This window comes from Heteronotia binoei, chromosome 3, assembly GCF_032191835.1.
Source record: "Heteronotia binoei isolate CCM8104 ecotype False Entrance Well chromosome 3, APGP_CSIRO_Hbin_v1, whole genome shotgun sequence".
NCBI classification, from domain to species: domain Eukaryota; kingdom Metazoa; phylum Chordata; class Lepidosauria; order Squamata; family Gekkonidae; genus Heteronotia; species Heteronotia binoei.
In genome coordinates this window covers 19,601,821-19,624,100 of record NC_083225.1, presented here as the reverse complement: position 1 = coordinate 19,624,100, position 22,280 = coordinate 19,601,821, and the positions used below count along the sequence as shown (strand labels likewise).

At 43.4% G+C, this 22,280-nt stretch overlaps 1 protein-coding gene across 3 annotated transcripts in view; it reads left to right on the top strand.

Annotated features, from left to right (window-relative positions):
* The window catches only part of ELF1 (E74 like ETS transcription factor 1), a 135,115-nt gene that overhangs the window by 22,728 nt on the left and 90,107 nt on the right, over positions 1–22,280 (top strand). For 2 of the 3 annotated variants that reach the window (XM_060233556.1, XM_060233554.1), the window contains exon 1: positions 3,251–3,387. The exons of the other annotated variant lie outside the window; for it this stretch is intronic. The gene's annotated coding sequence lies outside the window, so the exon portion shown is untranslated. Of the gene's footprint in view, positions 1–3,250; positions 3,388–22,280 lie in introns of those variants that run through there. 3 annotated transcript variants of the gene reach the window in all.

Below are 22,280 nucleotides of genomic sequence, written 5' to 3'. Positions count from 1 at the left end.
AAGGCCAAGTGCTTGTTTTTGAACACATTACAGTTCACTCCAAACCTACATGAGCTAATAATGAGCAGTGCAAAGCAAAGCTAAGAAGAAGAAGAAGAAGAAGATGATATTGGATTTATATCCCGCCCTCCACTCCGAAAGTCTCAGAGCGGCTCACAATCTCCTTTACCTTCCTCCCCCACAACAAACACCCTGTGAGGTGGGTGGGGCTGGAGAGGACTCTCACAGCAGCTGCCCTTTCAAGGACAACCTCTGCCAGAGCTATGGCTGACCCAAGACCATTCCAGCAGGTGCAAGTGGAGGAGTGGGGAATCAAACCCGGTTCTTCCAGATAAGAGTCCATGCACTTAACCACTACACCAAACTGAATAAGCATAGCTATTCAGCAGAGGCATTGTAAACAATAAAATATGAAAGACATACTATGTTATAAGAAACACAATCACAGTATTGGCAGTTGGCTGACATAAATTCAATGGCATGAAATCAATGGCATAAAAGCAATGGCAGGTTTCTATAGCAGGTTTCTTCCATGTTGCTCTTTCTTCTCTGCTACATGGCTCACCTGGCCAGCCTCTTCCCCTCCTGATGATGGTCCTTCTACTTCATTAGAGAGAGGAAAGAAGGGGAGGGGGGAACCTCTGGCCATCTGTAGCCCAGCTCTCCAGGGATACGTAGGAGCCATAGCAGCCAATATTGCTCCACTTTTCCTCCAGCTTCTGGCCCACTGTAGGACAGCGGCGGCTTGCTTTTCCACCTGGCAGGACTTTTCTAATGACAGCAGATTGTAAAGCGATTGATCTGTGAGCATCTAACAGTGATCCAGGGGAGTCAGCACGGGTTTGTCCCCAACAGGTCCTGCCAGACCAACCTCATCTCCTTCTTTGACCGAGTGACGAGCTTACTGGATTGAGAGAACGCTGTTGATGTTGCTTACCTGGATTTCAGTAAAGCTTTTGACAGCGTTTCCCACGATGTTCTGAAGTGTAAACTCGAGGACTGTAGGTGGGGACCTGGTTGGAGAACTGCACTCAAAGATTAGTTGTCAATAACGTTTCATTTGATTGGAGGGAGGTGTCCAGTGGGGTGTCACAAGGCTTGGTTCTGGGCCTGGTACTTTTCAATATTTTTATCACCACAGGAGGTGGTGGCAGCTACAAGCATAGACAGCTTCAAGAGGTTAGATAAAAATAAAGAGCAGAGGTCTATCAGTGGCTATTAGCTACAGTGTGTATATATATATATATGTGTGTGTGTGTGTAATTTTTTTGGCCACTGTGTGACGCAGAGTGTTGGACTGCATGGGCCATTGGCCTGATCCAACATGGCTTCTCTTCTGTTCTTATGTGACACAGAGTGTTGGACTGGAGGGGCCACTGGCCTGATCCAACATGGCTTCTCTTATGTTCTTATGTGACACAAAGTGTTGGACTGAATGGGCCATTGGCCTGATCCAACATGGCTTCTCTTATGTTTTTATGTGACACAGAGTGTTGGACTGAATGGGCCATTGGCCTGATCCAACATGGCTTCTCTTATGTTCTTATGTGACACAGAGTGTTGGTCTGAATGGGCCATTGGCCTGATCCAACATGGCTTCTCTTATGTTTTTATGTGACACAGAGTGTTGGACTGAATGGGCAATTGGCCTGATCCAACATGGCTTCTCTTATGTTCTTATGTGACACAGAGTGTTGGACTGAATGGGCCATTGGCCTGATCCAACATGGCTTCTCTTATGTTCTTCTGTGACACAGAGTGTTGGACTGGATGGGCCACTGGCCTGATCCAACATGGCTTCTCTTATGTTCTTATGTGACACAGAGTGCTGGACTGGAGGGGCCACTGGCCTGATCCAACATGGCTTCTCTTATGTTCTTATGTGACACAGAGTGTTGGTCTGAATGGGCCATTGGCCTGATCCAACATGGCTTCTGTTATGTTCTTATGTGACACAGAGTGTTGGACTGGAGGGGCCACTGGCCTGATCCAACATGGCTTCTCTTATGTTCTTATGTGACACAGAGTGTTGGACTGGAGGGGCCACTGGCCTGATCCAACATGGCTTCTCTTATGTTCTTATGTGACACAGAGTGTTGGACTGAATGGGCCACTGGCCTGATCCAACATGGCTTCTCTTATGTTCTTATGTGACACAGAGTGTTGGACTGGAGGGGCCACTGGCCTGATCCAACATGGCTTCTCTCATGTTCTTATGTGACACAGAGTGTTGGACTGAATGGGCCACTGGCCTGATCCAACATGGCTTCTCTTATGTTCTTATGTGACACAGAGTGTTGGACTGGAGGGGCCACTGGCCTGATCCAACAGGGCTTCTCTTATGTTCTTATGTGACACAGAGTGTTGGACTGAATGGGCCACTGGCCTGATCCAACAGGGCTTCTCTTATGTTCTTATGTGACACAGAGTGTTGGACTGGAGGGGCCACTGGCCTGATCCAACATGGCTTCTCTTATGTTCTTATGTGACACAGAGTGTTGGACTGGAGGGGCCATTGGCCTGATCCAACATGGCTTCTCTTATGTTCTTATGTGACACAGAGTGCTGGACTGGAGGGGCCATTGGCCTGATCCAACATGGCTTCTCTTATGTTCTTATGTGACACAGAGTGTTGGACTGGAGGGGCCATTGGCCTGATCCAACATGGCTTCTCTTATGTTCTTAAGCTGAGGTACAGGGAGCTGAAGCCTCCCCCCCCACCACTTCCCTTTTTTGTTACCTCTTCACTTTAATCTCAAGTTGTCTTGTTAGAAAAAAAATATGAAAGGCTGTAACAGAATTTGATTTCCTGTTTTTTCTATACAGTTAGGCGTCACCAGTGACATTACTACCATGACAGATGTTCACGGCTTGCCCTTGCAGGTTAATTGAAATGAATGTACAAATACATCGATTGCAGCAGTAATATCAGAAAGTTGTGCTGAACTTTAGCACGCGATTGATCATCAGCTTTTCTGAACGCTGAAATGCTTCATTTATTTAACAGGGTGCAAGAGGAGCTGATCTCCCCGGGTGAAATTGCTCTAGCCCTTTGTTCGTTTGTCGTGTGTACTGTCTGTGTATTCTGCTCTGCTGCAAAGATCGCTTGGCCTTTGCTCCTGCTAGCTAAGGTGTGGCTGGTTGATTCAGGTTGTTCTCCTTTCCCCCCCTCTTACCTGAATATTTGCATGTTTGACCTGGTGGAGTAATTGGTCCCACAGCAACCTGGGCGTGCCTCTCTGAGAAACACTTAGTTTCATGTATGACTCATAAACTGAAGCACAGACACCACTTCCCCAATCTACAGTAGCCATTTTAACTGCACAAAACTCTTGGATTTCTTGCTACTGTCCGGCTTTTAGGACTCTACAAGCAACTGAGAACAAGGTAATCTTTGATTAACTTGATTCCGGGAAGCGTCTGTAATGAGCTCTGTTTGTTCTAACCGAAGATAAGCTGTACCTGTTGAGTTTTAAAAACAAAAATGGCTGTGTGCCGTTTGACTCAGTTAATCAATGTGGCTGCGTCCCCTTTGCTTGATTGTATGCTACAAATAAAGGGAAATTGAGTCTGTAATATCCTGTGTTTTGCCTTTAAATGTTTCATGCGCTGGGAAAACAAATCCTGTTATGTAAAGCTGAAAAACAAAAACAAAACCCCAAACTTGATTTTGCAGCTCAGTCTGTTTGCTTGAATGCAAGGTAGAAATGATGAATGGCTTAATTGGTTCACCGATAAATAAAGCCTAAGTGTATTTTGTGCTTCACTGTGCAAGGAAGCCTGTCACTGAACTAGGCTGCGGAAAGCCAGGCCTGGTCTAGGAACAAGGGCCAGTCAGTTTGGATCTGGAGAAATGAGCTGCAGTTCACGAATGTTTTTGCTGGAAGAAAATGTCTTGGGGTGTCACAGGTCTCAGGTTTATTTGTGTACTTCCAGTGCAACCTTTTAACCTTCTAAGCCGGTTGTCCTTTTTTAAAAGAAAAAAAGTATAAAATATGTCTCTCTAACCACATACCTCCTGTTTTGTAAATGAAGTTTGCATTTTTTTGTTTAACGTGGCCTTGAAGGACCTGCTGAAAATACAGCTGCTAAACCCTTAGTAAACACAACTGGGCTTCAAGGGTGATATTTGATCAGTGGGTGCCTGAGACAGAGTTAGTCGAGCCATTTTATATTACGCTTGAAGAATGAGCATATGGGGGAAGCAGGAGTTGGACTGGAGAAAAAGTACATGGCTGCCCTGTTCTGGAAAGATGCCATTGTGGACATCTTGTAAAATGTGTTCTGTGACAGAGGGAAGTTTGAGCGGTGTCATTTGAGAGAGGTCTCAGGTTGGGTTTAGGAAGAGGAAATGGTATTATTAGAGGCTGCAGTGAGGGGTAGCAGGTGTGTGTGTGTGTCGGGGCGGGGGGGGGGGAGATATAAAGAAGTCTTAACTTGTTTGCCTCATGGCTTCAGCCTGCCAAAATATTGTTTTTCCTAAAGAGTGTTAATGAGGTTTTTCTGCCTTGTTCTGCTTTTGGACGATATTTAACATGTCTTTTGCTGAAAGCTTGTCTGAGAAAGTCTAGCCTGTTTATTTTCCCCACAACTTAAAAAAAGAAAAGAAAAGTACAGTCAGACTTCTCAAAAGAGAAGATGTAATGGCAGTGGAATAGTCGCCACCAAGAATGTTGTCTGCAAACACGAATGCTGTTTTACTGTAGTCGTTTTTTTTTTTTTTTTTTAGCAGGAGCACACAGGAATGCTGTTCTGGCTGGCTTGGTGTTAGGGGGTGTGGCCTAATATGCAAATGAGTTCCAGCCCTGACTTTAGTATTAGAGGTGTCACCGCATGATACACAGTGTACATCTACAGATGTTGTACTACAGTTGTAGTGCAGATGCTTCGTTTCATACTGTTGCGTTCCTAGTATTTAATGTTTTGCTGTGTTTCTTAGCTCTGTGTGTGTGTGTGTGTGCGCGCGCGCCTGTGTGCTGTTGCTTCTGACTTTATAGCAACACTGTGAATTAATGACCTTCATCCTATCAGTAACTGGTTTACAAACTGAAGGTCGTGGCTTCCTTTATTGAGTCAATCAGTATCATTTTGGTTCTTAGAAGCTGCATAATGTGCTTTGGAAAACAAAGAGCTGGGCATCTAATTGTTCACTTCCAGTGGGGCTACCGGATCGTGATTGGCGAATAGCAAACTTTAAGAGTGGGAGCAAGAGCCTTCATTTATTTTTTCTTAAGTTCTTATGGTGTGAGCAGCTGAAGATATTCAAAGGTGGCTTGGAAAATGCGTTTGAAGTTAAAGTTGCTTTCTTTCCACCTCTCCCTCCCCTCGTCTATTTGCTTCCCTCCCTGCCTGCCTTCTGCCTCTCAGACATCTTACGTTGTGTCTTGCAGCTCTCAAACATCTGACATTTATTCTATGTGGCTCTTACGTTATGAAAGTGTGGCCACCATAGCAAACTGGAGACAACTGCTGTTGCTGGAATGTCAGGTCTACTAATTTATCCTTTCCAGCCTCTCAGGTCCTCTGTTGGAAGTGAAAGACAAGGAACCGTATAGAACAGGATCCAAGAAAGAAGCATCTCGGTAAATAAAATAAGTAAATCAAAATGAGTTGTCGTTGGAAAACTGTTACAGAACTCCCAGTTGATTATTTGCTGGCCTGTGCTGCTACACATTGATACCGTCGAGGAATCCTGTAACTGGTGCTGAAACTATTCTGTGCCTCTGTCAAACAGAGGTCGCCTTAAATAAATGTGCTTCTGTTACACCCCATTTGACTTCATTGGGCCTTATTTAATAAAGAAAGCCAAGGCTAAGTGATGGATGTTAGTAACTGATGAAGGAGCATAATATGACTATTGCATTTGAAGCATCTATATCCCGTACTCTAAATTGGCTTGTAAAGACAACAAAAAAGGGGAGGGGAATTAAAAACAGCAAAGTCAGCAGCAGATCTAACAGCATTATTACACACACAAACACAAAGTAAGTAGCATAAAATGTCTTAAAACCAGCAGTTCGAGCAGCATCCCATATTTGATAAAAGTAGGTACACAGACAGTGCCCATTGGTGGGAGAGGATTTTAAATAGCTAGTTAACAGAATGACATGAGAGAAGAGACAATTTTAGGCCTGATGCCCAAAACCTGGCAGACTGAGTGCCCTGTGAACAGATGTTTAATTTAAATTAATTTAAATTTATGAATTGTATTTTAATTGTTGTTATTCTGATTTTCTTGTTATGTCATGGCATATGTATCGTGTCTTGTAAGCCGCCCTGAGTCTGCCTTGGCGGGGAGGGCAGGGTATAAGTAAAAATTTATTATTATTATGTAGGGAGGGCCACAACCAAGAAGGCTCTGTCCCCTGTAGCTGCCTCCCTCAATTAAAAAAGCTGGGGTGGCTAGAGCAGTGGCTTCCAGAAGGACCACAACAAAGGGGCACACAGATGTCAGGCATTTAGATATCATGATCAGCACTTTTAAATTGGGTCTGGGTGGAAACAGGCTTCTCTTGGAACTGGCAGCATACATTCCCTTTGATAAATATCAGTCTGCAGTCGCCACATTTTGCACCAATTCAAGCTTCTGAACAGGATAACAATGACCAAATTGTGCATTTCAGGAAGTGGTCATTGTTGGTGCAACAACCAAAGCTGGTTAGAGGTGATGTGTACCACAAATGATACCTGAGCCTCCATCCAAAGACATTAATAGCATCCGCTGGTTTTGCTCATTTTGGGAGACTGCAGCTGTTCCAGAACAGCACAATTCCTCAATCCCCAGCAGTCAGACAGAAGGAAAGAGCAGGGCAAAGGTTCATTGTCTGCTTGTGGACAGTGGCAGATGTTCGTAGATGCTGCTCCACCATCACCTCAAGAATTTAGAAACTGAGTGGGGATTTTCAGACATCTGTACTGGGTATCAGATTATGTGCAAAATTCCATATACAAGAAAACTAACAGCCCTGCATGTTTGAAACCTAAACATATGTCTTGTACATTTCCATAAATAATTACTGGGTATTTATTATAATGTATGTAGTAATGTATGGCTGTGAGAGCTGGACCATAAGGAAGGCCGACTGCAGAAGAATAGGTGCTTTTGAGATGTGGTGCTGGGGAAGACTCTTGAGAGCCCCTTGGACTGCAAGAAGATCCAATCAGTCAGTCCTAAGGGAAATCAACCCAGACTGTTCACTGGAAGGTCAGATGCTGAAGCTGAAGCTCAAATACTTTGGCCACCAAATGAGAAGGAAGCACTCCCTGGAGAAGATCCTGATGCTAGGAAAGGCAGAAGGCAAAAGAAGAAGGGGACGGCAAAAGATGAGATGGCTGGACAGCATTACTGATGTAACAAACACAAATTTGAGCAGACTTCGGAGGACGGTGGAAGACATGAGGGCTTGATGTGACTTTGTCCATGGGGTCGCAAAGAGTCGGACTTGACTGTGCGACTGAACAACAACAACATTTATTATGAGACATGAATAATACCTTTTCTGTTGGTAGGTGTCCACTTGGAATATATCAATGAAAGTACCATAAAATTCTCGTGAGTCCCCCCCATTACTGAACAGTGTTTATATTTTTATGGAGTTTACATTCAGCCTTTTCTACAAAAAAATGTATTTAAGGCAGCTTCATATATGATGATCTGTAAATGTACTTGCAGTTATAATCTGGTCAAATCAAAGGACTTGCTGTGAGAAATGCAGGCAAACTGGTGTTTTTTGGGACTTTTGTTGGGATATTAAAGAAGTACAGAAATGTATGGATTGTTCTGTAAAAAAAATAGCAAACTTAAGGCAGTGCAGTCATCTCATTGCAGTAGCAACGAGGGTTTTTTCCTTTTAGGGATCTTGGGTACAGCACTCGCTATAAACTGCAGAGCTGAAAGCTTTGTTTGATGCGAAACCATCCTCTGAGAGCACAGGAAACAGACGGAAGATTAGACTTGGGTGACTTATTGAGTGATGCACCAGTTGTGCTTGTTAGTGGTTACAAGATGAGTAAAAAGATGTCGGATAGATGTTGGAAATGTAAAAAACATGAAGGTTCTTTCTTTCATATGTGGTGGACATGTGATAAAGCGAAAGAGTACTGGAAGATGATACAACAAGAAATCTCCAAAATTTTGGGTTACGACTTCAAGAAAACTGCAGAGACTTTTCTGCTTGGATTACAATTAGAAAAATTTCCAAAGGAAGACTGGACTTTAATTTGGTATTTGCTCTCAGCTGCTAGGACATTGTATGCGCAGCTGTGGAAACAAGAAAAAATACCAGAGAAATGGGATTGGATTATGAAAGTTTTATCGTGGCGTGAGATGGACAAACTAACTAGAACTTTAAGAGACTGTGATTTAGACATATTCAAAAAGGAGTGGAAGAAATTTAAAGGATATATAGAAAAAGAGCGGAATGTAAAAAGACATTGGACAATTTTTTAGTATTAATGGGGGAAAAAAATATTGAACTTTGATCGGTTAGTAGTACCTTTAGTATTGAACTTAAATCTGTAACTTCGGGGAAGTCAACATTGGAGGGAGGGGGGGATTGAATTACCATATGGATTAGTACAGAAAATTTTATAATTTAGTTTTGTGACCATATGTTATCAATAAATTGTTAAAACACAAAATTAAACTTTGGTACTGAACTAGTGACTCAGTTGCCTGATACAATATTGAGCACATTCAGATGTCATAACAAACCAATTGGTTTGTGGTGGGCCCAAACATACTCTGTCTGGGGTCTGGAGGTTTCCTGGAATTACAGCTGGTCTTTGAAGGTCAGTTCCTCTGGGGTAAATGGCTGCTTTGAAGGGAGAACTGTGTGGGATTATGCTCTGCAGAGGCTCCTCCTCTCCCCAAACTCTGCTTTCTCCAAGCTCCACCCCCAAATCTCCAAAAACTTCCCAACTTGGAGTTGACAATCCAATTTGTCTGCTGCACTTGCAGGAAAAAAAGTGATACTTAACTCGTGGTAGCTAAGCTGGGTAAGGTAACTTAGTCCATCAAACTAATCTCCTTTGCACTGCGCGACCTGTTGATTCTGTTTGGTATTACACAGGCAGTTGATTTTTTTTTTTTATAAACTTATAATTTTTTATTTTTTAACTTATATTATAATTTCTACAACAACTTACATAGCAATTTATACAACACTTAAAACAACTATTTGTATAATAATTTGGGAGCGTACAATACAACTACCTGTGGTGCTCCCTTAACATAGCACCATTGCAATAGATATTACATCCGTTCAGTCATATAATACAATTATAGCTGGAGAGCCAGCTTGGTGTAGTGGTTAAGTGTGCGGACTCTTATCTAGGAGAACCGGGTTTGATTCCCCACTCCTCCACTTCCACCTGCTGGAATTGCCTTGGGTCAGCCACAGCTCTGGCAGAGGTTGTCCTTGAAAGGGCAGCTGCTGTGAGAGCCCTCTCCAGCCCCACCCACCTCACAGGGTGTCTGTTGTGGGGGAAGAAGTTATAGGAGATTGTGAGCCGCTCTGAGACTCTTCGGAGTGGAGGGCGGGATATAAATCCAATATCTTCATCTACCTCACAGGGTGTCTGTTGTGGGGGAGGAAGGGAAAGGAGATTGTGAGCCGCTCTGAGACTCTTCGGAGTGGAGGGCGGGATATAAATCCAATATCATCTTCAAATTATATGCTATATTGCCGTTCTTGTCAGCTATATTACTGCTTGTTCAGTAGAATGAGAAAGTAACATACTTCTTAGGGATTTTACACTGTATTTCTTTATTATTATTTACATAGTCCAAATACGCTAACCATTTCTCCAAATAGTCATTTTTCCTAGTAGGCACTTCTGCGACATATAGCTGGGTTGCAAGTTTATCCGTAGCAGCTATTTCCCATACCTTGTCAAACCATTGTCATACTGTCGGAATTTCATTGCTCCTCCAGCGTTTTGCTATTAACATTTTTGCTGCTAGCAATTACAACATGGCTAACTCCTTTTTGTACTGTGAGATTTTTAGATTTGGCCAGTAATTTAGAAGTACTGATTCCTGAGTGTGAGGAATTGTGCAGTTAAGTATTTTGTTTACATTTGCAATAACAGAGGTCCAAAATACCCACCAACAGTGTTTAAAACTTCCCACCAACTGTGTTTAAAACGTCCTGTCTGAAGACACCCTTTCCAACAATATGGGGTAGGCTTGGCTTTTGTTAGGAACAGCCTATGGGGCGTCAAAGTTTATAAACAGTTTATGTTCAAAGAGTACGTTTTGTATAGTGTAGAGGACCAAATAGTTCTCCATTGGTCCTCGTTTAGCTGTATTCCACAGTCCTTGTGCCAGGCTTTCTGCTGTGTTGACAATTCAGTCCATGTCTCCCCATTTACAGGCAGTTGATTAACCACTAGCTTTTATATCCATAATGGTGACTTTCACTGTTCCACTGTCTTCCTTCCACAAGACCTAAGATGCTCAGCGCATCTGTGTTTCTGCCTTCCTAAAACACAGTGGGGGAGATGAGATAGCATGGAATCTTGTCAGATCTCAGAAGCTAAGCGAAGTCAGTACTTGGATGGGAGAACCCACCAAGGGAAACTCTGCAGAGGAGGTAGACAGCAGCAAGCCACTTCTTACTTAGCATTTTTCATGAAAACCCCTTGCTGAGTTAGTTGGCCACAACTTGTCAGCACTTCACACAAACAAAATACAGTGATTTTTGGGATGTGTGTGGATTTGAATTCCACTCCTATGTGATTGGGGAGTGAGTTTTAATCCATCTCTCTACCACCACCCCGCTCCCCAAAATTGCTGTGTCTGGGGAAGGCAGAGTCACCACAAAGTTAGAAATTAGGAGCTTCAGATCTCTAACTCTGTTGCATTTTAGATTTATCAAATACAAGGATGTAGGATCAAAAGTCCTCTGCCAAATGACCCCCTGATCAGCTGGGAGTCATATTCTGAGTCCTGCCTCCCACTCCCCAGAAGACTTTGCTGTGTCCCAGGAAGTCTGGCCGGTAGCAAATTTCCCAGCTCCAGGATGTCAGAAGCAGACTGTCAGATGATTGGGGGATCACCTGGCATTTGGCTTCTGATTCTCTCCTCCCCGAAATTGCTGCCTCCTAGCAGGGTTAGGGGCCCAGCAGAGTTTCCCAAGTGTGGGACTGGAAACCCACTAGGGAGATCAACTGTAATCTGGTTTCTGATTTCATGTCTGGTAGCTCTGAGCTGAACAAATGTGTGTTTTGACTTGTGATTTGATCATCAGTGTCAAACATGGTAGGTTCTCTCGCAGGGCACGTTTGATGCGAAACGTACATCTCTCATCTTTAAGGCTCCTGCTGTTTAAATGAGAATATTTGAGAATACTCCTGAAGAACGTGAAAATAACCTGTTTGCCCCAAACTGAATCAGTGTGGTGGGCCTCAAAGCAAACAGAACTCCTCTCTACGGTCTTTACTCTTTATACCCTTTATAGTCTTACTGAGCAGCCAGAAATTGACCCAGAGCCTTCACAAGCACCTTCTCCAACTGCTTTGCAGATCTTTTGTCGTTTTCTGGGCTTAACAACATAGTTTGTAAAACCGATTCCGAAGTACGCTTCTCGTGCTTTAATCACTCCTAGTTGTACTGCAGAGAATCTCAAGCCTTGTTACTTCAAAAGCTAGTTTTGATACTGTGAAACTACTATATACAACAGTGTTTGTAGAATAATTTATCCATGAAAGGACAATTGAGAACCTGTGTTGGAAATCATTGGTTTTGAATTTCTTAACTGAAATATGGAGAAATACGTTTACCTGCAGAACCCCTACCCAACCCCCTGCCCCCCACCCCCGCGTATGTGCACACCCCCCCTTGAGGTAATTTGTAAAAAACGTTAGTACCACAGTCAACACCTCTGGGAAGAGCTTACGGAGAGCCACATTCACAGCTGGCATCAACCAGTCCAGAAGAGCTGTATGACTATTGTTTGCCCTGTGCACCATTCCACGAAACACAAGGTAACTATTAATATTAAGTATTAAGAAGTGAGCTCTGAAAGCATTTAAATGCCATCACAGCCCACAACCCTCACCAAAGGGAAATCCAAAGGGCTTTAAACTCCTTTGGAGCCCTCTTCTGAGTTCGGCCACCAGACCAGAAGTGAGCCCCAAAGACATCTAAATGCCTTCAGAGCTCGCTTGGGTGAGGGTGGTGAGCTCTGATGGAATTAAAATGCCTTCAGAGCCCGTCTCTGGGTTAGGGCAGCCTGACTGAACTCTTGAGAGTGAGCTCAGAAAGCCTTTGGAGCGCAGTCAAGTTGGGCAGCCCAACTCCACTGAGCTCTCACACTGAGGTCTGAAGGCTTTTATAGGCCTTCGGAGCCCACTTAAAGGGCACACCCACCTGTAAGTGGGCTACTTCAGAGTATCTTCAGAGCTCGCTCTCAGAGCTAAGTCGGGCCAGCCGAGCCTGGAAGTGGGATCTGAAGATATTTAAATACCTTTGGAGCTTACTTCCAGTCGGGCTGCTGGGCTGGAACTAAGCGCCAAACATATTTAAATGTCTTTGGCGTCCCCACGAACCTCATAAACTTCATAGATGTTTGTGGGCAGATCATGGGGGGGAGACAGGTTCTCCTGAACCCCTGCTTCCAAAGCCCAAATCGGCCTGAGTTGGCACAGATTTTGGTTTGCGTTTCAGTTTGTTCCCATTCGTACCTGATAGGGTTGTTGCTCTTCTTCCACCTAGAACTGAAGGTTAGCCAGCTGTTGTGGATCTGGAGTGAGGATCAGATCCATGACACAAAACAGTGTGCAAGCGTTCAGGTTATCCAGAATTCTCTTTTAAGCTGAATGCTGAAATTCGAAAAGCTTCCCTGCGTTAACAATCCCATTCAGCTTGAATTCTAGCATTGCAGAAGATGCGTCGTTAGAAGAACCTCTATCCCGTCTAGGTTTTCCACTTGGAAGAAGCTTTACATTGTGGGTTACCGTTCAAGAGCATTGCTCCCTGTTCTACTACTTGATGCAGTCTCATGCACAGAACCCTTCTAGCAGGAACTCGTTTGCATACTAAGACACACCCCCTGGCGTGACCGTTGTTTCACACAGGGCCTTTTTGTAGGGAAAAAAAACCCCAACAGGACCTCATTTGCATGACTCCAAGCCAGCCAGAACGGCGTTCTTGCTGAAAAAAAGCCCTGCTCTCCACGACCTTGATACAACGATGGAGAAGTTCGTTTGTATTGAGCCGTGTTGCATTATAAATGTGAAAACCTTTTTTTTTAAAATCACGAGTCCATATTCATATTGACATTATCCCAGTTTCTAAGACGCTCCTCCTGCCTTCCCCTTCCTGGAAAGCTTGAGCGGCCACCAAACTACAAAGTGCCTCCCCTCCCACCCACCCCCCATCTGTCTGCTGGATGGCTCAGAGCAGACTTCCTTGCCGTCATCCTGTCCTATTCCCAGCGTGGGGCCTGCAGTATGTGATGGCCTGGAGTACTCTTCCTTGGGCCCAGGAGGCAAGGCAGTGAGGGGCAATACAGGGTGCTCGGGCTTCCTGCTGCAGGAGGCTGCTCTCAGCTAGCCAGCAGGATTGTGAAACGTTCTTTTCCCAAGCCCAGCCAACTAGGTGCTATAGTGGCAAGCCTGTGTGCCCACTCCCTCCCTCCCTGTCTGCCTTCTCGCTCTCTCTTCTGCATGGGGCATAGCAACTCAAGTGGAAGAAAGAGACTGCTAAGGGCACCTGGAGGAAAGCAAGCTGGCCCTCAAGAAAGGCGAGTAAAAGCATGTTGTATTTAGCTTGCTCTTTCCCTGGGTAGGAAGAGCCCCGTGGCGCAGAGTGTTAAAGCTGCAGTACTGCGGTTCTAAGCTCTGCTCACGACCTGAGTTTGATCCCAGCGGAAGCTGGTTCAGGTAGCCAGCTCAAGGTTGACTCAGCCTTCCATTCTTCCGAGGTGGGTAAAATGAGTCCCCAGCTTGCTGGGGGGAAAGCATAGACGACAGGGGAAGGCAAGGGCAAACCACCCCATAAAAAGTCTGCCGTGAAAAAGTTGTGAGAGCAACGTCACCCCAGAGTCGGAAATGACTGGTGCTTGCACAGGGGACCTTTCCTTTCCCTTTCCTGGGTAGCTGCCATAGTGCTGATGCTTGTGGCCAGCTTGCTTTCCTCTTGGCAGCTGCCTGGGTGCTCAGTCTGGAGTGCAGAGGCTACAGAGAAAGATGGAGGTTGTTGGAGAGGGTAGGGTCCGTAGTACGAGGCTCAGATCTTACAGAGGCTTGCAGCTTGAGAGTCTGTCCAAATAGAATATTGAATAGATAAAGGGAAGAGGGGTGGTCAGAAAGATTTGGCTCAGGTCTTTTTTTGTAGCAGGAACTCCTTTGCATATTAGGCCACACCCCTCTTATGTAGCCAGTCCTTAAGACCTTACAGGGCTCTTGTTACAGGGTCTACTGTAAGCTCTTGGAGGATTGGCTACATCAGGGGTTTCCGGCCTAATATGCAAAGGAGCTCCTGCTACAAAAAAAGCCCTGGTATGGGTTATTCAGCTAGATCACTGTTGTGACCCATTTTTATTATATTGACAAGAATGGTTGTTTTATGGTAAACAGATAAATTCAGTGTAGTTCAATCCACCTGAAGTTCAGCGTTGTCTAAGGGTTTGAAATTCTATTCTTGGTTTCTTATGTTGGCATAAGAAGGAGTTAAATGTTGATTGCCATTTGTGGAGAAGAGTGGGAAGTAAATCAATAGGGATGGTGCAAAAGAGGAATAAAATCTAGAGCAAAGGATTTTAAAAGATGTAACCAATCAGCAAGGGATAAGGCTATTTTGTCGCATTTGAGAAGGTCAGAATTGATTTCTTTAAATTTTTCAATGTACGGTAATTAAGAGATATAGAATTTTTCATTTTGCATGGAAAATGAATGCCCAGATACGGTAGAGAAGAGCTGGACCACTGGAATGAGTAGTGTTGGTGTATAAAAGATTCAGAAGTGGTGGTTATGTTGAGAGGAAGTATGCAAGATTTGGACTGGTCGACTTTCAAACTTGAGATAAAACTGGAGATGGATCATCAGGAGGTCTTGAAGCCGAGGAAGTAAAAATTCAGGATTGGTAACATAGAACAAGATGTCGTCAGCAAACATGTTTAATTTCATTGCGTGCGGGTTAGTGGTTATATCCTGGGTAGCCTTGTCGCACCGGATCAAGGCTGCTAGAGGTTCTAGAGTTAATGTGAAGACAGCAGCGGACAGAGGCAACCTTGCTGGGTACCTCTTTGGAGTGAATTTATCAGATGTTATTCTACTGATCTTGAGCTGAGCCATGGGTTCCAAGTAGATAGCACGACTAAAGGTGTCAACGAATCCCAAAAATTCTAGGACAGATACAAGGTCACAAGAAAATTGAAAGCTTTCTTGATGTCAAGTGACAGCATGATGGCTGCTGATTTTGAAGAGCCCCATGAAGATAGACCATGCAGGGTCTTATGGATGTTTTCTGTGATTTTCCTGCCCAGGATGAATCCAGCTTGGTTTTGTTGTATGTATTCCATTATTAGAGAGTTCAGTCACTTGGCTATTGCGGCAGTAAATATTTTATAGTCTTGGTTTTAATATCAAAATGGGTCAAAAAGAAATTGGGTTTATAAGATCCTTGCGTGATTTGAGGAAATTTATGATGGAGGCCGAATTCCAGGTAGAGGGTAGTACACCAGATTTCAGGACTTCGTTGCATGCATTAGTTAGTATCTGGCGTAAGATGTTGGCAATATTTTTGTAGAACTCTGATGTGTAACCATCAGGGCCTGGTGCGTTGTTATTTTTATGATGTTTAACGGTATCCAATATCTCTTCAGGATCAAATGGATGTTACAACAGTGAGCGATGGATATCAATTAGTTCCTTGATTTGAAGATGTGTCAAGAGGAATTTGTGAATTGACATTGGTAGAACGTTGCGAGATGTATATAGGGATCGAAAGTATTCATAAAATATCTGGTTAATGTCTGAAGATTTGGTATGTAATTTGCCTTTGGAGTCTCACAAGATATGAAGAAATCTCAAGGATAACATCTTTAGTTCTCCATGAGGATAGTTTCAAAGAATGAGGGGAGTTGATCCAGTGCTTCTGCTCAAGGAAAAGAATATTTTTTTTGAATTTGGGTACTTTCAAGGGATTCAAGATTTTACGCTCCATAGTGAGTTTTCTATATATTTTTTACTTCCTCTCTCTTTGTGAGGATATTCAAGTTTCTATATTCTGTCCATCAGTTATGATTTAAAAGCTTCTTTACATTTTTTCAAGGAGGATGACATGGAGATTAAATTACCCCGATAACGGCTTTCAGGGCTTTCCAAATTACAGAAGATGTGGTGTTGCTTGTAAAGATTTTCTTCAGATATTGTTGAATATGAGTCTCAGGGTTTTTTGTGTGCCTTCTTCATTATACAGTAGAGATCTGTCTAGTGACTATTGTTTAGGGGCTTCTTGGTTGGAGTAAAGATTCAAGCATGGTCTGACCGCACAATGGAATCTATATCAGATTTGGTAACCAAATTAATGAACGAGGCAGAGAAAATAATATCCTGGTGTAGATATTAAATCTTGAGGAATAATAGGTATAGTCTGTCTGTTTTATGTAGTTGTCTCCATATGTCCATCAAATGAAAATTCTCAAAAAGTGCTGCTAGTTTTGAGAGTTGCTTGGGTTTTTTTAGGGTGTTTGATCTAATTCATGATCAACAATATGATTGAAGTCACTTCACCTTCTTGGAAGGCCTACAGGGCATTGAGCACGTCTTCCAGAAGGAGTAATTGATTGCTTTTCAGAGCATATATTGAGGCTATTGTGATCTTTTGTTCATCTAGGATACCCTTAATAAAGATGAATCACCCTTGAGGATCAGTTTTGGTTGCCTGGTGATTAAATGGGACCTTTTTGGATAAAAGGATAGAGACGCCTCAGGATTTAGAGCTACGTTTTGCGTGAAATTTTCTTTCTATCCAAGTAGCTTTCAAAGACATATGCGTTGGATTTCTCAGGTGTGTTTCTTTGTGTAATATAATGTCAGAATGTAATTTAGTCAAATTATTCCAAATTCTCTTCCTTTTACTAGGCTTCTGAAGGCCTCTGACATCCAGGGATGTGATGTTCCAAGAAAGATTAATGTAATGGATGATTGCATTAAAAATAAGTGTTTGTTTGGGGGTGAGACAAAGAGAAGTATGGGATACTTTAGACAATTAAGATAAATAACAATATAACTGTTGAATAATTGTTTAAAAATCAATCAATACTTCAATTAACTAAAGATCAGTGTAAAATTAATATATTCAACAATGCATGAATTATGCTTATAAGTAGAATGTAGAATGAGCAAGTAGTTAAAACAGTAAAATCAAGTCAATTAATTAGCAATCATTTTTAAAGGGCAATAGCTAAGTTTAATCAATTTGCAGTTACCTCATTTTAATTAAGAATATTGATTGTACAATTAATAATGACCCGAAGATGCCAAGTTTTGTAACTAATAAAGAGATATGGATAATAAATGATGCTTAGACAATGTGATTTAATCAGATTAATATATGATAACAAATCTCTGTAAATGAGTTCATAAGTGGTATAACAGTAGAGGATTCAAGTGTTAACACTAAAGGAATGTGTCAAGTAAATCAGGTGCCAGCCAAAGGAGGCTCTTTCCACCATGATAATCCTTGGTATATATAACCCGAAGGGGTCTGCCTGTGTGAAGGAGATGTGTAAGTAGATGGAGAGCTAAGAGGAAAGTCACCGACGGTTGTTGGTATTAGGAGTGCCTAGAGAAGGCCTGAAATATTACAATCAAATCTAACTGGATTAAAAGTAGATCTTAGACTTGGAAGGGAAAGTTTCATAGAATTATAGAGTTGGATGGGGCCTCCAGAGTCATCTAGCCCAACCCCCTGCAGAATGCAGGGAATTTACAAATACCTCCCCCACATATATACATCCCCAGTGCCCCCTGCTTCTTGCCCAGAAGATGGCCAAAACTTCCAGGATCCCTTGGAGAAAAATTACTGACTGAACCTGAAGTGGCAATTAGCATTCCCTGCACATGTAAGAAAGGGCCATAAGAACTAAGCCCCGATGCAGCCCTTCCTGCCCTCCTTCCCATGATCTGCCTAATTCACAGGATCCGCATTGCTGTCAGTTGGCCATCTAGCCTCTGCTTGAAAACCTCCAAAGAAGGCGAGCCCACCACTTCCCGAGGAAACCACCTGTACCACTGAGGAACTGATCTGTCAGGAAGTTCTTCCAAATGTTAAAAGTTTAGAGGAGAGGTGAAAGAGTAAAACTAGTTAAATGCTGTATGAACTGCATGTGGGGGGGGAAAAGTTGGAGAAATCATAGTGAGATGTAAGAATATGTTTTAGCAGAGTGAGAGCAGTCCCACTTAACCCCCAGCAAGCCAAAGCCTGCTGAGAGTTAATGGATTAAAACCCAGTAACAAGGGACTGTGTAAAACTTTGGAGACAATAAAGAAGGGAACCCCTCACTCCAAACCTCGCTAGTTAATGATTAAACTAGCACTTGTAACATTTAAAGATGCCAAGAAACAGTTAAATGGATAAGAACAAAATCATTCCGATATTCACAGATCTCATTACCAGGATATGGCAAGGAATGTTTAAGTGTGCCTGAGTATAACCTTCCTGTCTTTGGATGGTCAGGATGGATGCTTCCACTTAGAATCATAGAATCATAGAGTTGGAAAGGACCTCCAGGGTCATCTAGTCCAATGCACAATGCAGGAAACTCACAAATACCTCCCCCTAAATTCACAGGATCTTCATTGCTGTCAGATGGCCATCTATCCTGTGTTTAGAAACCTCCAAGGAAGGAGAGCCCACCACCTCCTAAGGAAGCCTGTTCCACTGAGGAACCGCTCTAACGGTCAGGAAGTTCTTCCTAATGTTGAGCTGGAAACTCTTTTGATTTAATTTCAACCCATTGGTTCTGGTCCTACCTTCTGGGGCCACAGAAAACAATTTCACACAATCCTCTATATGACAGCCCTTCAAGGACTTGAAGATGGTGATCATTTCATCTCTCAGCCACCTCCTCTCCAAGCTAAACATCCCCAGCTCCTTCTGGAACTTCTGGGACATCTTGGTAGAGTCTGAAGATGGGGGGACATGAATAGTTTTGAAGAAGGCAATGCTAGAAGGCAGGTTATCATTGAAGTTTGTCTTTGTATATAAGATATTGAAGAAGATGATGTCGGATTTATATCCTGCCCTATACTTTGAATCTCAGAGTCTCAGAGCGGGCACAATCTCCTTTACCCCTCCCCCCCACAATAGACTCCCTATGACGTAGGTGGGACTGAGAGAGCTCTTACAGTAGCTGTCCTTTCAAGGATAGCTCTGCGAGAGCTATGGCTGACCCAAGGCCATTCCAACAGCTGCAGGTGGAGGAGTGGGGAATCAAACCCGGTTCTCCCAGATAAGAGTCCACACACTTAACCACTGCACTAAAGTGGCTATCTTGCAGCTTAGTTTGCTCATTTTTATTGGATTCTTGCATGATAAAGCTCATCAGTGGTAGTCTTGAGATCACGGTGTCAGGTTAAGACTTCTTGCAGCAGCTCTGGAAAGACCAGGATACATCCCCTTTTAAAAGTGAAAGTATTTTGTTGGCAGTCTGTTTCCAGTTTTGTTTTTTTTTGTCTTGCTTGAACGTTGGTTATAACAGCAAGGATGTCTTTTGGACCCTGCCTTGTTGGGTTTATTAGCGGACCGAAGTCATATATTGTAGCGATGAATGGTGCGGTGTCTTCCTCCAGATCTAGTTTGTGTATTAGCCAGTCAGGACTAAAGATAAAGAGTTCGGTATTAATGTTTAATTGTTTTGAAGAGCCCCTAAAACTGATACTGTTCTGGTGTGCTAAAGCATCTAAGTTTAAAACACGATCACGAAGGGCACCATTTTCTGTTCGGAGGGAACTCACATCTTCTTTCAGAAGAGGCTTAATTCTTTTGCTCCTTTGGCTGTCTGGCTCACATTAGTTAAGGCTATTTTGAATTCTGTGGTCAGAATGGAAGGGCCTTTATTGGTCACCATTTTAGTGGATTCATCTGGGTTGTCTTCTGGAATGTTATTTGGAAGCATTTGGGGAGGGGGGGGCAGGCGGGAGCAGTAATGCCTTTACCACCAGTATTATTCGATGAGGTGTTGTTGGTGCTATTTTTCCCCTAGTACAAGGGCAAAAAAGGTCAAGGATAAGTGGGTTTTTGAAAGGTTCAGGGTTGAAGGAGGGAAATAGTTTCTCCTTTAAGCAGCCGTCTTCTATGGCTCTGATGTCATGCAGCCGACAGTGCGCACTTGATTGTTCTTTGTGTCTGCATGAAGCATATGCATGTTCCATGCATCTGCAGCTTGCTGGCTTATGTTAGACCAGACACCTACTCTCAGCCTAACCTACCTCACAGGGTTGTTGTAAGGATAAAATGGAGGAGGGGAAAATGATGACATAAGCTGCTTTCAGTCCCTCTGGGGTAAATAAATACCATGCGGCCAGGCTACCAGGATCACTTTGGATCCTCATGTGCTTTCTCATGAGATCAACTTGCATGAATGTTACCTCTGGAAAAAGAAATCTGAGGTGAAGAATTGTTGAGTGTGCAATATTCATAAGCAAAAACTATTAAAAACAAACTTTATTTGAGGGTTCAGAATATTCAGTCGCTTCTCTCAGCCTCCAGCCCAATACTGGGAAAATATAAATCAGCCAAAGGAAAATTTGGAAAAGACACAACAATAAACCTTCACCATCTTATTGGTAATACTTTTCTCCTGACTGCCTCACTTTACAAATCCCAGCTAGCCCTTCCGATCCTCCAGCCCTTTCTCCTTTCTGCCCTCCTTTCAACCCGTTCTCCTTTCTACCCTCGACCTCTCCGACATAACCTCTCCCGTCCTCCGTCCAAGCTCCTTGCTGCTTCTCAAGAACTACGGTATTTACACGATTCACGACATTTTAGGACATCATTTCCAGATCTTGCATGCATTATGTCAGATGGGGTATTATGCAGAACTTAAGCCTCTGGTATTTTGGTACCCGGGGGGGGGGGGGGGGGAGGGGAAATCACTTGGTTATCCCTTCAGTCTGATAGGGAGTTGCATAAATTTTGTGGCCGCCTGTCGGATTGCGGGGTCTGTCAATTTATGCTGAGCGCCGCATAGCCCATCTTGAACCCATTTAGGATCTTTTCAAATGTATAATCACTGGGGTTTTTTTTAAAGAAGAGACTGAGGCTGTCCCACATCCCTACCTGGGCGTCATTGTTGTTGTTCAGTTGCACAGTCGAGTCCGACTCTTTGTGACCCCATGGACGAAGTCACGCCAGGCCTGGGCGTACAGTGTGCCAAATTCAGACAAAGTTCTAAAAGCCAGTAGAGCACTCCGTCCTACGTTCAGCCTAAGCTGGAATTAAACTCCAGTTTGCCTGATTGTGACTTGCGTGACTGTGGCTTGCCTGTTATCCCTGTGTGCCCCCCCCCCACTCCTCTGGTGGAGCACAGAAGCTCTGAAAACAAACTCCTGTTGTCTGTGAAGTCTAAATATAGCTCCCTGGACCGACTTGAAGTCAGACTTCTAAACCAGCTGTTGGGCCTGTACCAAATTAGCTTTAATTCTGCGATAAGACAAATTCTGCAAGCTTAATAGTCAATTGGACGAATGTATTCTGCGTAAATTGCTTTCTGTAAGCATCGTTGGAATTTCAGCTCGTAGAAGGAAATTCTAAAGCAACCGCAGCATTTTTCGTTATTGTTAATGAAGTGCAAACTGAGACTGCGTGTTGACTGATGCACAGTATTCAGAGCCAGCTTCTCAAAAGTTTCAGCTCCTTTAATGGCAGGCAGACTCCTCCTCCATTGCAGAAGAGACCTTTAGATGTTTGTCTGGCTGCTAAATCATCTGTATCTGTGCACAAACAGGGAACAAGAATTAGGGTGTTTTTGGGAATAGATACAGAAGATAGAAGAAGATGATGATATTGGATTTATATCCCGCCCTCCACTCCAAAGAGTCTCAGAGCGGCTCACAATCTCCTTTCCCTTCCTCCCTCGCAACAGACACCCTGTGAGGTGGGTGGGGCTGGAGAGGGCTCTCACAGCAGCTGCCCTTTCAAGGACAACCTCTGCCAGAGCTATGGCTGACCCAAGGCCATTCCAGCAGGTGCAAGTGGAGGAGTGGGGAATCAAACCCGGTTCTCCCAGATAAGAGTCCGCACACTTAACCACTACACCAAACTCGCT